Genomic DNA, 17,859 nt, shown 5'->3' with positions numbered 1-17,859 from the left:
GGGCCAACCTGTGGACCACTTAAAAGAGCATCCCAGAGCCTCTCAAGAGGGCCAGTTACCCCTAATGATCACAATGCTCTGTATATATGTTTCACCATGTGTGGTCAACAAGCTCCTATCATTCACCTTAGTTGAAAAAAAAAATATTTGACCAACTTTTTGACTAGATATAAAATGTGAAAGGAGTCCAACAATGTATACAGGTGACATTTCTTGTAATTATATTACTATTTAAATGTTAATGACTTCTGAATTTAAGAACTGTGGTATTATTTGTCAGCTAATCAATATGTTTACTGAAACATTAGGTCCTTGTAAGCATAACTTAGTGCATACTGCAGTAATTTAAAATCTTGAGCATCTGGGACAGGTGACATATGTGATTAAGTAATTTATGGGAACATTCATGCAGCTTTATTCATAGGTAATTTAAAATGCCATTATTGCATTTTTTAAAATAAAAACAAGTATACAAAGAATAGAACAAAGTTCTAAGAAAAAAAATCATAGTAAGGACTAGGCCACTAGAGGCTAACAGCTTGATTTATTCTTGTCAATAATAGAATATAAATATCTATTAGAATGTGACTTAATTCCTCAAAATTAGTTTGGTTGGGTTTTCAATGTTTTTACATCAGTATGCAAAACTTATTGGTATAGATTTTTCTATGCTGCAAATGCTATCTTAATGAAATATAGAAGGTAGGGAAGGAAGGAAGGAAGAAGGAATTAAGATTTTTCTAAAGACAGGCTACATAATTCAACTAAGCCAATTTAACTTAACTGCATTGATATTTACCAGATTGCTATCCTCCTTTGCAGAGAAAGGCCCTGAAAACACTAATGTTTATCACAAATTCTCCTAAAGTCAAATTTGGATCTGATAAAATCAACAATTCTTTGGCACGCTAAAAATCGACCTCAAGGAGATATTGACTTATACTTATTCCTTTGCCAGATGCCCACACAAAAACACTTTCATAAATTGTTAGTTTTACTTAATAGTCTGCATCCTTGAAGTTCTCAAAAATATCAGTAACTATCACGTTAGTTATTCAGCAGTATTTCATACAGTAACAGAATAAATGCCAACTAATTCCAAGAACTGCTTGTATAACTGGATTAAAAGTTTTACTAATACTTATTGTAGAGAAGACCAGCAGCCTAGAGTCTGACAACGATTGTTGTCTGGAGTGACTTCTCATCTGGTTTACCTTCCTATAGGCTATGTGGACCATTTCACTGGCAACGAAGGGATTCTTTTGCCCAAAATCCATTCTCAGGCCTACATCCTTTCGGGGAGAAGAAACAAAACGAATAAATGATTCCACAGCCTTATCTAGATCAACGATCAGAAATAAAATGGTTTGGAACTGAGGGTGAGTGGGGAGAGAGGGAGCCTGAGATGTCACTGCAGGAGAGCCTTTCTAGGTCTCTGAGGCAGTCACAACTCCTCCAGTTTTGTTTTCTAGGTTACTCTGTCTGCAGTGAAACACTTAAAACAAAGCAAAGCAAAGAAGCCCTTCGAAGCCCACCTGGGAGGTGAACAGAATTAAGGAGAGGCTATGGAGAGTGTTCGTACTCTGCAGGAATTCAAAACCATGGAAGTAGCCAACAAGGGTGCCCTCATCTCTCAGGATCCATTTGGATTTGCGATTGTATTTCCCCACCCCCACTTACCACCTGTATGCACATACAGGCACCCCCTTTGAAGCAATTTATCAGGCTTCCTTCTGGGGAAAGTCTTGGAGAAAACTTCTCCTCCTTCTCCTATTGTCAATGACCTGTTTTGTAGCAGAGAAGCTACTGCATGATGAAGTTATGAAGTACACTAAAACTGGCAGTTCATCCAGGTAAAGCCATCTGGGATTTTGTGCTAGAGTCTAATCCTCTTGCCCACTAGGTCTGGAGTTATCTCTACAAGGTCAGGGACATGTGCTCCTACCTAAGTGATTCTCTCTTACTGCACCCATCAATGCCAGGCCCCATTGTGCTCAGATGGGCGAAGGCATATGGTATTACAAGGCCAAGAGGGCAAAAGAAACTCTTCCAAGACACACAGATATTTCCTGTCTAACACCTCTGCACCATCGAAAGATATGAAGAAGGAGAAGTTCCGTTTACAATTTGGAATGCAGTACCCAGGAATGTGGTCTAATTCTTTGCTTTGGGTGATAAGTGTGAATCGCAGTGGTAAAAACAGCAAGTTACTTCTGTCTACAGAGGTCAAGTCATCCTTTCTTAAAAACTGTTAGCTAGACTGTTCCTGTCTGGTGGAATCGTGTGAATAAAGATTAGTTTATATATACACATACAATTCCTCAAAATAGTATCTTCATATAAGTAAGGAGTTATATTTCTATAAAAGAATGTGTTTGAAAATTACAGGCAATGTAGCAACAATTCCTGAATTATTCTTTTGTTTACTTAGCACTTCAGTTCAAAAGGCTAATTAGTATTTTGTTTCAGTTGTAGGAAGAGCGGGCTGAGGCTGCCACAGAACCCACAGTATCTATCTTTGGCTTGCAGAGTAGGTGGTTAGGCTGTATCAGGCACTGTGTTGCCCTCCCTTTATTATCTCACTGAATTTTCACAACAACCTTGGGAAAGAGGTAATATTATCTCCATTTTGTAAGTGAAGAAACAGAGAGAGAACTTAATGTCTTATGGTCCCAGAGCTAACTATTAGCAGAGCCAACATTCAAACCCCAGCCTAACTCCAAACCTCACAACCAAAGTGGAACCAATATTTATTAGGGGGTGGTGCACGAGGCAGCAGGGAGATTCCTGGCTCCAGCTTTCCTTCGAGACACTCTGCTGCAAGGAGCATGGGTGATGAATAGCTTCCAGTTTCCATACCTTTGCATCACCACAGCTTTCACTCCAAGACCAAGATTTTCCAGGGCTTCTCTCAGCCCATGTCTAAGCATGGTGGTGTACTAGACCTAACTCACTGCTCTAAAGCTGGGATTCCTCTAAAGCTGCACTGTCTAATCTCGTAGCCACTAGCCACATGTAACTGCTGAGCATCTGAAATGGGAATGGAATGACTAAGAAACTGAATATTTAATTTTATTTCAGTTTAATTCATTAAAATCCATGTAGTCACATGTGGCTATTGGCTACCATATTGGACAGCATAGACACAGGACATTTCTGTTACCGCAGAAAGTTCTGTTAAACAGCATTATCCCAAAGGGAAAACTGTTGCTCAGAGAGATTACCTGGCTGAATGCACGGCTCCAAACAGGAGGTAAAAAGGACTTACCTTAGAGGCACTTCTTTTGAGACAGTAGTCTGGGAAAAACTAGCAGGCACTAAGGTTGACAGAGGTGAAAAACTCAAGTCATTTATCAGAGAGGTGGGTGAGGATCTGGAAGGACGGTGGTGTGGATCTCAGATGCCTCAAAGACACCAGGGCTCCCTGCGGGTGAACCCACAGCTAGGGAAAGAGATGGTGCCTCAGGGAGGGGAGAATGGCATACCTAGATTGGAAGGGGCTCAGTGTACCAGAGTTTAAGAGGCTGTTAAGTGAGAAGGGAAGCCAGGACCCAACTGAGGTATAGATATTGGATGAATAGAAGTTTGTGGAGCAATAGCAGGTAGAAGGAATTATTTACATTTTCTTTTTCTTTGGTGTCGCCTGTCTTCTTCCTCCTTGATTATCTAACTCTAATCTCTTTATAAAAACTTATTCTTGCCCTTTTTCTTTCATCCTCCAGACAGCAGAAAAACCTAACTGCAATGAACATTTTATTTCTCTTATGTATTAGACTTTTATGTTCATTGTTCTCCATACAGATTAAAATTTTTCTTTCTCAAGAAGAGTTAAGTGCTCTTTTAACGTGTATCATGGCCCTCAATTAACATTCTTTCATAGAGTCACAGGGTCAATAGTAAGAAGAGGTTACACTTTTCACTTTCATCAGAGGTATTTTCCTAGGAAAATACTGGCTAAGATAAGCTTTATCCTATAAAATTAAAACAGTAGTGAAAACCAAATACACTTAGAAAATATCTATATACAATTTCACTTACTAAAAGAGCTATAATAAAGGCAAAGGTTTTTCTTAAATCAATCAACTTTCAGGAGCTACTTGCAAATTAATGTCTGTCCTTTTCTTTGCCAGTCATTAGCCTAAATTGGTACCCAAGCCAAGATATGAGAAAATAAAGGACTCATATAGGCCCTTTTAAATTCTGTAGTCTCAATTACCATACATACGCTTATTAATTGTTTCTCGAATTCCTCTGCAAAATGTGTGGAAGTAATGCATTCACATGGAAAGGCAACTGAGTGTTCATATATGGCTTAAAAATACAAACTTCAGCAACACAGATGTTATACCAAATTCTCACTTGCTTACTCCCAGCTAAACTCAATCTCTGAGCTTTAAAAAGATATTCTAAACTGCTAATGATTTAAAAAAATGACATTATACATTCACATCTGGCTCTGTCACCATTTAGGGCATGTTAATATAGACTAAACATCTGGGCACAGGGGAAAGGATCTATTGGGAGCTCTTGGCTACCATGACAACTGAAGTGCACTGTTGCTCAAACAGTTCAGTCTCTGCTCATATACACTTAACACCACCACAGTCCTTCCATTTTTCACCAATTAAAAACAACAATCATCATAAGAAGCAATGCTCATATGTAGAAAGTTCCTAGGGAGGGCGTTTCTCTTGTTTCTGTCCTGCTTTAATCCTGTAGGTAAGACACATCCTTTCTCTTTGCAGCAATGCAGTGAAATCGGTTTGGATCTTCTGGGTTTTAGACATGGAAGTCCTTCCTCTATTTCTGAGTCACTCAAGAGATGGCTCTTAATGACAAAGTCTTAATGAAAATGATGAAAAGAAACCATCATTATTTTTTCTATAAAGTATCCTCCTTTCTGTGTGTTCAAAATTTTATCAACATTCTAAAGAACATAGAACATGGGCAATAATAATTATAGATTCCATGCGTCATTGTTTTCTGAACGACAGATGTACGATATACTTTAGAAATACTATTTTTCATTCATTCTTCTAAACTACTTATAATTAATATTATTATTTAGGTCTTATACTTTGGAAAATTAAAATATGGAGAGAGGTACGGCAACATTCACACAACTATGTACTAAGTGCCTAGGCTCAGGCAAGTGCTGTGCTAGGCAACAGGAATGTAATGGTAAGAATTACAGCATGCCCCATCTTCATGGGGTTTATTAGTCGGTTCTCACACTGCTCTAAAGAACTTCCTGAAACTGAGTAATTTATGAAGAAAAGAGGTTTAATTGACTCACAGTTCCACAGGCTTAACAGAAAGCGTGGCTGGGAGACCTCAGGAAATTTACAATCATGGCGGAAAGCAAAGGGGAAGAAAGCATGTCTTTCCATGGCAGAACAGGAGAGACAAGGTGAGGTGAGGGGTGGTGGGGGAGAGCCACACACTTATCAGACAACCAGATCTCGTGAGAGCTCACTCACTATCAGGAGAACAGCAAAGGGGAAGTCTGCCCCCATGAGCCAATCACCTCCTACCAGGCCCCTTCTCTGACACGTGGAATTACAATTTGAGATGGGATTTGGGTGGGAACACAGAGCCAAATGATATCATGGCGCTTATCATCCATGGGCAAGAAAGGGAAACAAAGGGCCACTGACAGGTAGGAATGGAATCTAAATCTGACTTCAAAGTGAAAACCAAAACCTCAGGTCTGACTGACTTCTAAACCAAAAGCCTTGGAGTCATCTTTGACTCATCTTTTCCTGTCACACACAATATATCCAATCCATCAGCAAATCAGGCTAGCTCTGGCACAAAATCAATCCAGATTACAACCACATCTAACCCACCCAGGTCGAAATCACAGCCATCTCTCAACTGGATTATTATCTTGTAACTAATCTCTCCATTTCTAGCCTTTTCTCTATTTATTCTGTTCTCAAGAGACAGCCATCTGGGTCTTGTTAAAATGTTTTGTCAGACATGTCACTCTTCTGCTCAAAACCCTGCACAGTCTCCCATCTCACTCAGAAAAAAAGATGAGTCCTTCATCAGTCCGCAGGGCCTAATGCAATGTGGGTCTGGGTCACTGCATCTTTCACTGCTTACTTTCTTGCTCACTCTTTTACAGCCCACAGGTTTCTCTATTGTTTCTCAAACATATCTGGACCCCTCTCACATCAACAGCCTCTACTTGCTGTTCCCTCTGCCTAGAACTCTCAGCCCTTCCAAGTGGTACCAGCTTAGCAAGGCCCGTCCTGCCCATATGTATGACAGCAAGCCTCCTCCAGCATGCCCTATTCTCCCTTTCCTGTCTCATCACCCTCTGCAGCACATATCACCATCTGACATATATTTTACATGTTGAAATTGTTCAGTGGCTGCCTCTTGTGTCTCCCAGCTCCACAGAGCTGACTGTGCTCATCTTTTCCCGGCTCCTGTCCATTGATACCACATTGCTGGCCTGAAATCAGCTTTGATCGGCTAGCATTACAAAGTAGGCTTTAAAGAAAAAAATGACAGCCAAATTAGTGTACAGCACTCTCCTCCTAAGGACACACAGCCCCCTCCAACAAGAAAATTTGCTGCATAAAGCAGAGTTTTTGTCTATTTTGCTCCATGCTTTCTCCACAGAACCTTGGTGATTGGCAGATCATAGGAGCAAGATAAATGTTTGTCAAATGAGTGAACATTTTATCATTTCTCCTATCCTCAAGTAGATTGAAAGTACTAGTGCCAGAGCTCCAAACCCCCATTTTCAGAACTGCTCTAAGCACATTCTGTGCTTTAGAAAGTGTGGCCATTTTCTGAACCTACTCCATCTGTTCCTAATGCAGGCTCCTCTCCACTTGCATGGTCTATGGACAGAAGACACAAGGATTTCCAGTGCCCCCCAGTCTCTGAACATGCCTCTAACTCACATATGACAAAGCAGTAAATTGGGAAAAGCTTGACAAAGTGGGTTTTTCATTTTGATTGTAACTTGCTAAAACAAATATTAAACTACAGATGATACAGTGTGCTATGTTCAAACCTGTAGAAAAACGTTTGTTAAAACTGTGGATCATGTTTAACAAGACCCCTTTAAAAACAAACTGTTTAGAATGTAAAACTGTTTTTTTCTTTTAGGATCCAAGGAGCAGTTTAACAGAGGCTCTAAAGGCAACAGCAAACTGATAAGGATCTGCAGAGGAAACATGTTATTCTGTCATATACATGGAGGATAACTCTTTGGTAAGTAAAAGAGAAAGAATGTCACTGACCCACTTAAATGTGTTAACAGGACCTTAATTCAGTTTAAGTGGGAATTCTAGAATGTTCTTAGCTTCATGAACATCATGGAGGGAAGAAGTCAGAATTCTGTGGGGCAGGTGGGAAAGTTTGTGATTGAGGATAGCAATCAAAGTATTGAACTAGGAGTAAAAAGGGGAAGTAGATGGCTTAATAAAGCCTCCACCAATCATGCTCTCTTCAGGAACACAAAATTGGACAACTATTCACACAAAAAAGCACCTTCAAAAGAACAAAAAGTCACAATATCTGGTTTTAAATTTATATCACTGAAAGAGGCACTGAAGAAGGTAGAAAAGACTATTGAATTGCTGATGCCACCCCTTCCCCATCCCCTGACACTGTATCCCGCCATCACTGCACTCTCCCTCCCCCAAATACACCCTTGAGAAAGGGAGAGTGCAGTGATAGTGGGATTTTGCATTGAAACTCAGTGCTGCCCTGTCACAGAGGAAAGCAACACTAGGCAGAATTCAACTGGCACCCACAGAGGGTGCATTTAGATTAGCCCTAACCAGAGAAAAATCATCCACTCCAGTGTTCAGAACCTGAGTTCCAGCAAGCCTCATCACTGCAGGCTACAGTGCTGTAGAGAGCTCAGTAAACTTGAAAGCAGTCTTGGCCAAATAGACTGCAAAGGCAAGTTCTGGTGCTTTGTTGGGCCCAAAGCAGTGGACCCGAGGGGCATGTGACCTAGTGAGATACCAGCCAGTATAGCCAAAGGAATGCGAGCACCACTCCTCCACCAACCCCAGGCAGCACAGCTCACCGCTCTGGGAGAGATTCCTTACTTCTGCTTGAGGAGAGAAGAAGGAAGACTAAAGACTTTGCAAGTCCAAGTTGAGGACTTGCAACTTGGATATCAACTCGGTCACAGTAGACTAGGACATTAGGCAGAGTCCTGAGGCCCCCATTCCAGTCCCTAGCACCTGGATAACATTTCTAGACAGATTCTGAGCCAGAGGAAAAAAAAAAAACCCAGTCTTGGGTGATTCATCACATGCTGACTAAGGAGCACTTTGACTCTGAATAATCAGCAGGAGGACACAGGCACTATTCACTGTGAGCTTTGGGTAAGACTCAGAGACATGCTGGCTTCAGGTGTGGTGCAGCATATTGCCAGCTAAAGAGGCTATCAGGAAGGACCCCTTATGCTTGAGAAAAGGAAAGGGAAGAGTAAAGGAGACTCTGTCTCGCAATTTAGGAACCAACTCCATCATAGTGACACAGTGGGGTAGAACGCCAAGCAAGTTCTAGTGGTCCTTAATTCCAGGGGTTGACTCTTAGACAGCATTTCTGGACCAGCACTGGCCAGAGAGAAGTTCATTGCCCTGAAGGAAGAGTTCTAGGCTGGCAGTATGACCTCAAGTTGAATGAAGAACCGTTGGGTCTTGAAGGAACAGTGGTGGTAGCCAGGCAGTACTCACTGCAGGTCTGGAGCAGTAGTGGCCATGGGGAAAGACTCCTCTGCTAGTGAAAAGGAGAGGGAAGATTCAGGAGGACTTTCTTTTGTGGCTTGGGTGCCAACTTAGCTACAGTAGAATAGAGCATCAGGTAGATTACTAAGGTTTCCAACTCCAGGCCCTGGCTCCAGGACAGCATCTCTAACCTGGGTGGAGCTTGCTACCCTAAGAGGAAGAACACAAACTTGGCTGGCTTTACCACCTGCTGATTATAGAGCCTGAGGACCTTGAGTGAACTCCAGTGGTAGCCAGGCGGAAGTGGTTACCGCTGGCCTTCAGCAAGACCAAGTACTATGCTGGCTTCAGGTCTCACACAACACAGACCGAATAATGGTGGCCATACTGTCTAATTAACAAAGAGATTGAAATAATTAAAAAGAATCAAAAAGAAATTCTGGAGCTGAAAAATTCAGTTGACACACTGAAGAATGCATTACAGTCTCTTAATAGCAGCATTAATCAAGCAGAAGAAAGAATTAGTGACCTTGGAGACAGACTAATTGGAAAATACACAAAGAAGACAAAAGAAAAATGAATGAAGCATGCCTTCAAGATCTAGAAAATAACCTCAAAAGGGCAAATCTAAGAATTATTGGCCTTAAAGAAGAGGTAGAGAGAAAGAGAGATAGGGGTAGTAAGTTTATCCAAAGGGATAACAACACAGAATTTCCAAACCTAGAGAAAGATATCAATATTCAAGTACAAGAAGGTTACAGAACACCAAGCAGATTTAACCAAAATAAGATGACCAAGACATTTAATAATCAGACTCCCAAGAGTTAAGGATTAAGAAAAAGATTCTAAAAGCAGCAAGATAAATGAAATAACATATAATGGAGTTCCAATACATCTGTTGGCAAACTTCTCAGTGAAAACTTTATAGGCCAGAAGAGAGTGACATGACATATTTAAAATGTTTACAGAAAACTCTTTTAATCTTAGAATAGTATATCCAGAGAAAATGTCCTTCAAATAGGAAAGAGAAATAAAGGAGCAATAAACCATACAAACATATAGAAATTAAACAATAAGCTCCTAAATGACTAGTGGGTCAATAAAGAATTATGAAGGAAATTTAAAAATTTCTTGAAACAAATAATAAAAGAAACACAATACACCAAAACCTCTTAAATACAGCAAAAGCAGTACTAAAAAATAAAGTTTGTAGCTATAACAGCCTACATCAAAAGAGTAGAAAAATCTTAAATAAATAACCCACTGATGCATCTTAATGAGCTAGAAAAGCAAGAGCAAACTTAAAACTCAAATTGGAAGAAAATAAATAATCAGAGCAGAAATAAATAAAATTGAAATGAAAAAAGCAATACAAAAGATCAATGAAATGAAAAGTTGGTTTTTTGAAAAGATAAACAAAATTGACAAACATTTAGCCAGACTAAGAAAAAGAGGGAAGACCCCAAATAAATAAAATCTGAGATGAAAATGGAGACAACATAACTGATTGTACAGAAATTCAAAGGTCCATTAGAGGCTACAATGAGCCATTATATGCCAATAAATTGGAAAACCTAGAAGAAATGAAGACATTCCTAGACACATACAACTTAACAAGATTGAACCTGAAGAAATTCAAAACATGAACAGACCAGTAACAAGTGATGAGATCAAAGTCATAATAAAAGATCTCTCAGCAAAGAAGAGCTCATGACCAGATGCCTTCAGTGCTGAATTTTACAAAATATTTAAGAACTAATTCCAATCATATTCAAACAATTCTGAAAAATATAAGAGGAGGAAATACTTCCAAACTCATTCTATGAGGCTGGTATTTCCCTCATACCAAAGCCAGACAAAGATACATCAAAAAAGAAAACCACAGGCCAATATCCCTGATAAATATTGATACAAAAATCCTCAACAAAATACTTGCAAACTGAATTCAGCAACACATTAAAAAGATCATTCATTGTGACCAAGAGGGATTTACCCCTAGGATTCAAAGATGGTTCAACATAGGCAAATCAATCAATGTGATACATCATATGAACAGAATGAAGGATAAAAACTATATGATCATTTCAATTAATGTGAATAAGGGTTGATAAATTTCAACATCCCTTTATGTTAAAAACCCTCAAAAACCTAGGTATTAAGGAATATACCTCAATACAATAGAAGTCATATACAACCAACCAACAGCTAGTATTACACTGAGTAGAGAAAAATTGACACCATTTTCTCTAAGATCTGGAACATGACATAGATGCCCACCCTCACCACTGTTATTCAACACAACTGGAAGCTCTAGCCAGAGCAATCAGATGAGAGAAAGAAATAAAGGGTACCCAAATTAGAAAGGAAGAAGTCAAATTATTTTGGTTGCAGATGATATGATCCTATATTTGGAAAAACCTCAAGACTTTATCACAAACTATTAGAAATGATAAATTTCAGTAAAGTTGCAGAATACAAAATTAATACTCAATGATCAGTAGTGTTTCTATATGCCAACAGCAGACAATCTGAAAAAGAAATCTAGAAAGTAATCCCATTTACCACAGCTACAAATAAAATGAAATCCACAGAAACTGTATATTTCACAAAAATGTGAAAGATATCTATAATAAAATAAAATACATATAAATTATGTATTTTACAAAAATATCTACAACAAGAACAATAAAATACTGATGAAAGAATTGAAGAGGACACAAAAAATGGAAAGCTATTCCATGTTCATGGGCTGGAATAATCAATATAGTTAAAATGTCCATACTACGCAAAGCAATCTACAGATTCAATGTAATCTCTGTCAAAATACCAATGACTTTCCTCACAAAAATAGGAAAAACAATTCTAAAATGTATATGGAACCACAAAAGATCCAGAGTAGCCCAAGCTATACTGAGCAAAAAGAACAAAAGTAAAAGAATCACATTATCTGATTTCAAATTATACTACAGAGTTTTAATAACCAAACAGCATGGTACTGCTATAAAAACAGATACATGGACCAATGAAACAGAATAGAGAACCCAGAAACAAATCCATATATCTACAGTAAACTTTTTTTTGGCAAGGAAGTCAAGAACATACATTGGCAGAAAGTACAGGCTCTTCAATAAATGGTGCTGGAACAACTGGATATCCATATGTAGAAGAATGAAACTAGACCCCTATCTTTCACCATATACAAAAACCAAATCACAATGGAGTAAAGACTAAAATCTAAGATCTCAAACTATAAAACTACTACAAGAAAACATTGAGGAAACTCTTCAGGACATGAGACTAGGCAAAGATTTCTTGAATAATACCCTACAAGCACAGGCAACCAAAGCAAAGATAAACAAATAAGATCACATCAAGTTAAAAAGCTTCTGCACAGCAAAGGAAACAATCAAAAAAGTGAAGAAACAACTCAATGAATGGGAGACAATATTTGCAAATTATCCATCTGACAGGTATTAATAACCAGAATACAGAAGGAGCTCAAACAACTCTCTAGGAAGAAATCTAATAATCCAATTAAAAATGGAAAAAAGATCTGAATAGACACTTCTCAAAAGAAATCGTATCCCAATGGCCAACATGTATATGAAAAGATACTCAATATCACTGACCATCAGAGAAAAACAAATCAAAAATACAATGAGATATCATGTCACCCCAGTTAAAATGTCTTTTATCCAAACGTCAGGCAATAGATGTTTGCAATGATGTGGAAAAAAGGGAGCACGTGTACACTGTTGGTAAGAATATAACCACTAGAGAGAAGAAATTGGAGGTTCCTCAAAAAAACTAAAAATAGAACTACCATATGAGTTAGCAATCCCACTGTGAGATACATACCCAAGAGAAAGGAATTCGGCATTTCAAAGAGATATTTGCACTCTCATGTTTATTGCAGCACCATTCACAATGGCCAAGGTTTGGAAGTAACCTGTGTGCCCATCAACAGACAAATGTATAAAAAAAGTGGGGTACATCTACACAAGGGAGTACTATTCAGCCATAAAAAAGAATGAAATCCTGTCATCTACGACAAAAATGGATGCAAAGGAGGTCATTATACTAGATGAAATAAGCCAGGAATGGAAGGACAAACTTCTCATGTTCTCACTTATTTGTGGGATCTAAAAATTAAAACATGAGGCCAACAAACGTGAAAAAATGCTCATCATCACTGGTCATTAGAGAAATGCAAATCAAAAGTACATTGATATACAATCTCATGCCAGTTAGAATGGCAATCATTAAAAAATCTGGACACAACAGATGCTGGAGAGGATGTGGAGAAATATGAACACTTTTGCACAGTAGGTGGGAGTGTAAATTACTTCAACCATTGTGGAAGACAGTGTGGCAATTCCTCAATGACCTAGAAATAGAAATTCCATTTGACCTAGCAATCCCATTACTGGGTATATATCCAAAGGATTATAAATTGTTCTACTATAAGGACACATGCACACGAATGTTCATTGCAGCACAGTTTACAATAGCAAAGACCTGGAACCAATCCAAATGCCCATTAGTGATAGACTGGACAGGGAATATGTGCACATAACACACCATGGAATATTATGCATCCATCAAAAATGATGAGTTCATGTCCTTTGTAGGGACATGGATGAACCTGGAAACCATCGTTCTCAGCAAACTGACACAAGAACAGAAAATCAAACACCACATGTTCTCACTCATAGGCGGGTGTTGAACAATGTGAACACATGGACAGAGGGAGGGGAGCATCACACACTGGGGTCTGTTAGGGGGAAATAGGGGAGGGACAGCGGTGGGTGGGGAGTTGGGGAGAGATAGCATGGGGAGAAATGCCAGATATAGGCGAAGGGAAGGAAGGCAGCAAATCACGCTGCCCTGTGTGTACCTATGCAACAATCTTGCATGTTCTTCACATGTACCCCAAAACCTAAAATGCAATAAAAAAAAGAAAAAGTATTAAAACAATTGTACTAATTAATATAGGGCATAGAACAATTACCAGAGACTGGGAAGAATAATAGGATCGTGGGAAGGTGATAGTTAATGGGTACAAAAATATAATTAGATAGAATGAATAAGACCTAGTATTTGATGGCAGGGTGTGGTGACTCAGGCCTGTAGACCCAGAACTTTGGGAGGCCAAAGTGGGCAAATCACTTGAGCCCAGGAGTTCGAGACCAGCCTGGGCCACATGGGAAAACTCCATCTCTACCAAAAAATAGAAAAATTATCTGGGCATGGTGGCACATGCCTGTAGTCCCAGCTACTTAGGGGACTAAGTTGGGAGGATCACTTGAACCCAGGAAGTGAAGCTTGCAGTAAACTGAGACAGTGCCACTGTACTCCCACCTGAGTGACAGAACGAAACCCTGTTTCTCTCTCTATATATACATATACATAATATATATTATATATAATTATATTTTATATTATATATTATACATATATATACATATTATATATATTATATATATAGTATTTCACAGCACAACAGAGTGACTATAGTCAACAATAATTTATTATACATTAAAAAAAATAAGAGTGTAATTGGATTGTTTGTAACAAAGAAATAATAAATGCTTGAAGAGACAGATATCCCATTTACCCTGATGTGATTATTATGGATTGTATGCATGTATCAAAATATCTCATGTACCCCATAAATGTATATACCTGCTATATACCCACAAAAATTAAAAATTAAAAAAAAAACAGAGTATTGGATTGGGCCTAGAGTGTACATACAGAGTTTGTGCTTATTGTGCATAGAGTTTCCATCTTTATTAATCAAGTTTTGTTTTCCTTTCTTTAGAGTTATCAATATACCCTAAGTAATTTATTTGTAACTGCATAGTTTGTTGATAAAAAGTTCCCTACAATTTTCCTTATTTTCAAATATTACCAGTGGCAGTAAGTTAACACCGTCATAGGAGCAAAGCTACAAAAATGTTAGTCTGGCTACACAGTAAAAACTCACTTGATGTGTGTTTAGTGCTTACAAATCCCCAGATATATGAGATACGTTATTGCATATCATCTGACCAATAATTTTGCAGAGCAAATATTGTAAATCTCAAATATTACAATACTCATGAGTGTAGATAAGTACTAAAAACTGAAGCTCACAGAGGTTTGCTCACAAATTAGGGCAAATACAGTTGCTGAGGTCCCACCCCGCAGACTCAAGACCCTATTGCCCTTTCTACCGTGTAGAAGCTGAGTCTCTTGAAGGGAAGTTTGGAATCGTCAGAGGTCTATGTTAGGCCTGGGTAGATATAAGGGTACTCTGATGAAGCCTCTGGTAGAGACATCCTATGAAATGTCTGTGGCCTTCATCTCTGGGTATTATCTGTCTAAGCATTTCTTGAGCTCAGGGAGTTGCAATGGCTTAAGGCTGGAAGCACCAAGTCACTGACCTGAAAAGGCAGGGGCAGGAGACCCTCTGACTTGCATGTATGCTGTAGAATGGCCAGGAATTATTCCATCACGTGACACCACTTTACAATATCTTCCTTTGTTATGTGTTCCTGAAAAATGCTTTAGAACGATATCCTCTTCACTATTAAAGACATCTCAGTAATTGACTCCTTAATTCAATAAATGAAAGCATCATTATTTTGAGGTCTGAGAATGGGTTTGAGGATGGGAGGGTGAGGTATCATTTCTGGTTGAATTTCCTGAGAATAAGAACACTGGACTTTAAACAATATATGACTTTTTCCCCAAAACTTAAGTCATGTCTATTATATTTAGTGTCACATATATTTTAATTATTATGTAAGAAATATTGTGTTAGATGTCAAAGGATATAAAGATGAATAAGAGATCATTTCTCCCCTCAAGGAATCACAAATCCAATGAAAAGATGAAACTCATCTTTCTAGAATTTTCCCTGTGTTTACCTCCTTTAAAAGAGTATACTGAATTTTATACAACTTCTCCTTAATGACTGAGGGCCATCACTCTGAGCCAGCTGCTGTGCTAGGCCACAACAATAAGCACAGTTGCAGCTAGAAATGAGTGTGACAGGAGCTCAGGGCTACTGGTTATAGGAGTTAACCAAGAACCACCTTCTCCCATCTCAAATGGGGCGGATGAGGAACTAGACAGATAACAGATATAAATACCCCTGATGTCAGTTTGCTTTCTGGTCTTTTCCCTTTCTCCTCCCATCCTATATACAAACCAAAGACCTACTTTATGACTAACGTGCTTTGAACCAGCACAAAACTGCCATTAGCCATCACTGAGGTACAAGTAGCAACAGCTGAAGACCTTTCCTGTTTGGCACCCTGCAGAGTGTCCAGGGCTGACCTAAATGTTATTCCTTATTGCTGGGTCTCCTCTAACGTCAGTGTCAGCTACCCACCTCACTTTCATGACTTGAATTTCGACACCAACTTGCATCACCCCTTCTGCTATTCAGAACTCTCCGTTCTCAAATTACAATGTGTATAAAATGTTCAGCACAGTGCCTGACACAGAGCAGGCACTCAATAAGTGCTAAAGCCCTTTTCCCTGTATTTTATAGTCCAACCTTCGATCTGACATTTTTCCTTGTCTCTGCGTCTTTTTACAATCAGGTGGATATACATAGGTACTTGTCTTCTTTATGGTCAGCAAACCAACAGATCACAATCCATTACTTTCTATTTGTACATATCTGTGAATAAAGCTTCTTTTTCTTTTACCCCTGCATGAGATACGCATTAGCTTACCTATACCTTAAATAACTCATTTGTAACTGTATGGTTGGATAGCTTAAAGGTTCTTTATTATTTTCATAAATTTTCTCCACCCAGTGGTTCCAATTTAATAAATTCGTCAATTTGGCTGTATCTGTATTTTGTAAATAGTTTATGTTTGGTATAACGAATAATGAATAATTCTGGGTCTGAGTTATGTGATTGTGGATATACCATTTCACCACCATTCTGATGCTGCCTCCTCTCATCTAATGGTAACAACCTAAGAGATAAAAGATTCAAATCTAAAAGGCAAAGCAATTATAAAGTATAGCACATGTAGCATCTAACTATATTTCCACATCTAATGTCATACATGCAATTGGAAAAATGTTCTTTTGTTATTTATAAAATAAACCATTTTATTTTATTTTATTTTATTTTCACTTCCATGTAGGCTCTCATTAAAGCTTGTACACATTAAGATTTTTTCCCATCTTCTGTTCATCTGGAGAAAAGCAAAGTAAATTAATCTTTTGTTTTATCAGGAAATAACCTCCTATTTCTCCCTAAGTTTTGAAATTTTGCAACTTCTCATAAGTATAAAAGAATCTCAGCATTTCACTTTGACCCATTTCAAATTTGCATGGCAGATTTCCAAATGCTGGGAATTGCAAAGTGCCTGTTCTTAGCACATGATATCTACCATCTGCCCTGGCCATCAGAATAGGGTCCAGATAGTTCTCTAATGTAATATTATAAAGTCAAAGCACTCTTGGCATTTATGTAACGTTTTTGCAACATTTTGCAGGTGAAAAATAAATGCTAACTTTTCAAACTGGGGCTCACCTAATTATATGCATGGGAGCACTTTTCTTGTGCTGGGTATTCAACTGTGTATGCTTGTACCTGCTCACTCATCCCCCACACCCACTCCATACAATTTGTCCAACTAAGATTGGATCATGTGAGTGCGGAGAAAGGCTAAAAGTTTGGTACGCATTCAAAATGATATTTTTAAAGTACTTATTCAATATTTATTAGGTGGAGTTGGGGAAAACTTATATTAAGTATGTCTCTCTTTATGTTTAGTTAATAAACAGGGTTAATTCATACACTAAGTGAACATATCACTTTCACTTGCGTCAGTCTTTCATTTCACAATTTTGTGGTTCTCATTAAGGGACAGCATTAGTTATTCATATTCAGGAGAGCAGAGGTAACTCTTACAGATATGGTTACAAAGTTACAAAACAGATTTCAAAGTTCTTTTATTTACTTTCACGTTGTTAAAACATTCCTCACTTTTCCATATTTCTTTTTTCAGTTCAGTTTTCTTTTATGACTTACCAAACCAGGAAAATGCTTGGAAAGCACAGTAACAACTTTTAAACTTAATATTAAAAACAAATCAAACAAATCACTCACTGCCAATAAACACACCTATGTAAAAT

General features: G+C 38.3%; 1 protein-coding gene across 6 annotated transcripts in view; it reads right to left on the bottom strand.

Moving 5' to 3' along the window:
* The window catches only part of ENOX1 (ecto-NOX disulfide-thiol exchanger 1), a 619,238-nt gene that overhangs the window by 424,912 nt on the left and 176,467 nt on the right, over nucleotides 1-17,859 (bottom strand). Inside the window, exon 1 of one of the 6 annotated variants that reach the window (XM_037741179.1) lies at nucleotides 14,861-14,984. The exons of the other annotated variants lie outside the window; for them this stretch is intronic. The gene's annotated coding sequence lies outside the window, so the exon portion shown is untranslated. Of the gene's footprint in view, nucleotides 1-14,860; nucleotides 14,985-17,859 lie in introns of those variants that run through there. 6 annotated transcript variants of the gene reach the window in all.

The sequence above is a fragment of the Cebus imitator genome, unplaced genomic scaffold (genome assembly GCF_001604975.1).
Source record: "Cebus imitator isolate Cc_AM_T3 unplaced genomic scaffold, Cebus_imitator-1.0 Scaffold96, whole genome shotgun sequence".
Classification (NCBI taxonomy): Eukaryota; Metazoa; Chordata; class Mammalia; order Primates; family Cebidae; genus Cebus; species Cebus imitator.
This window is presented reverse-complemented; position numbering and strand designations above follow the sequence as displayed.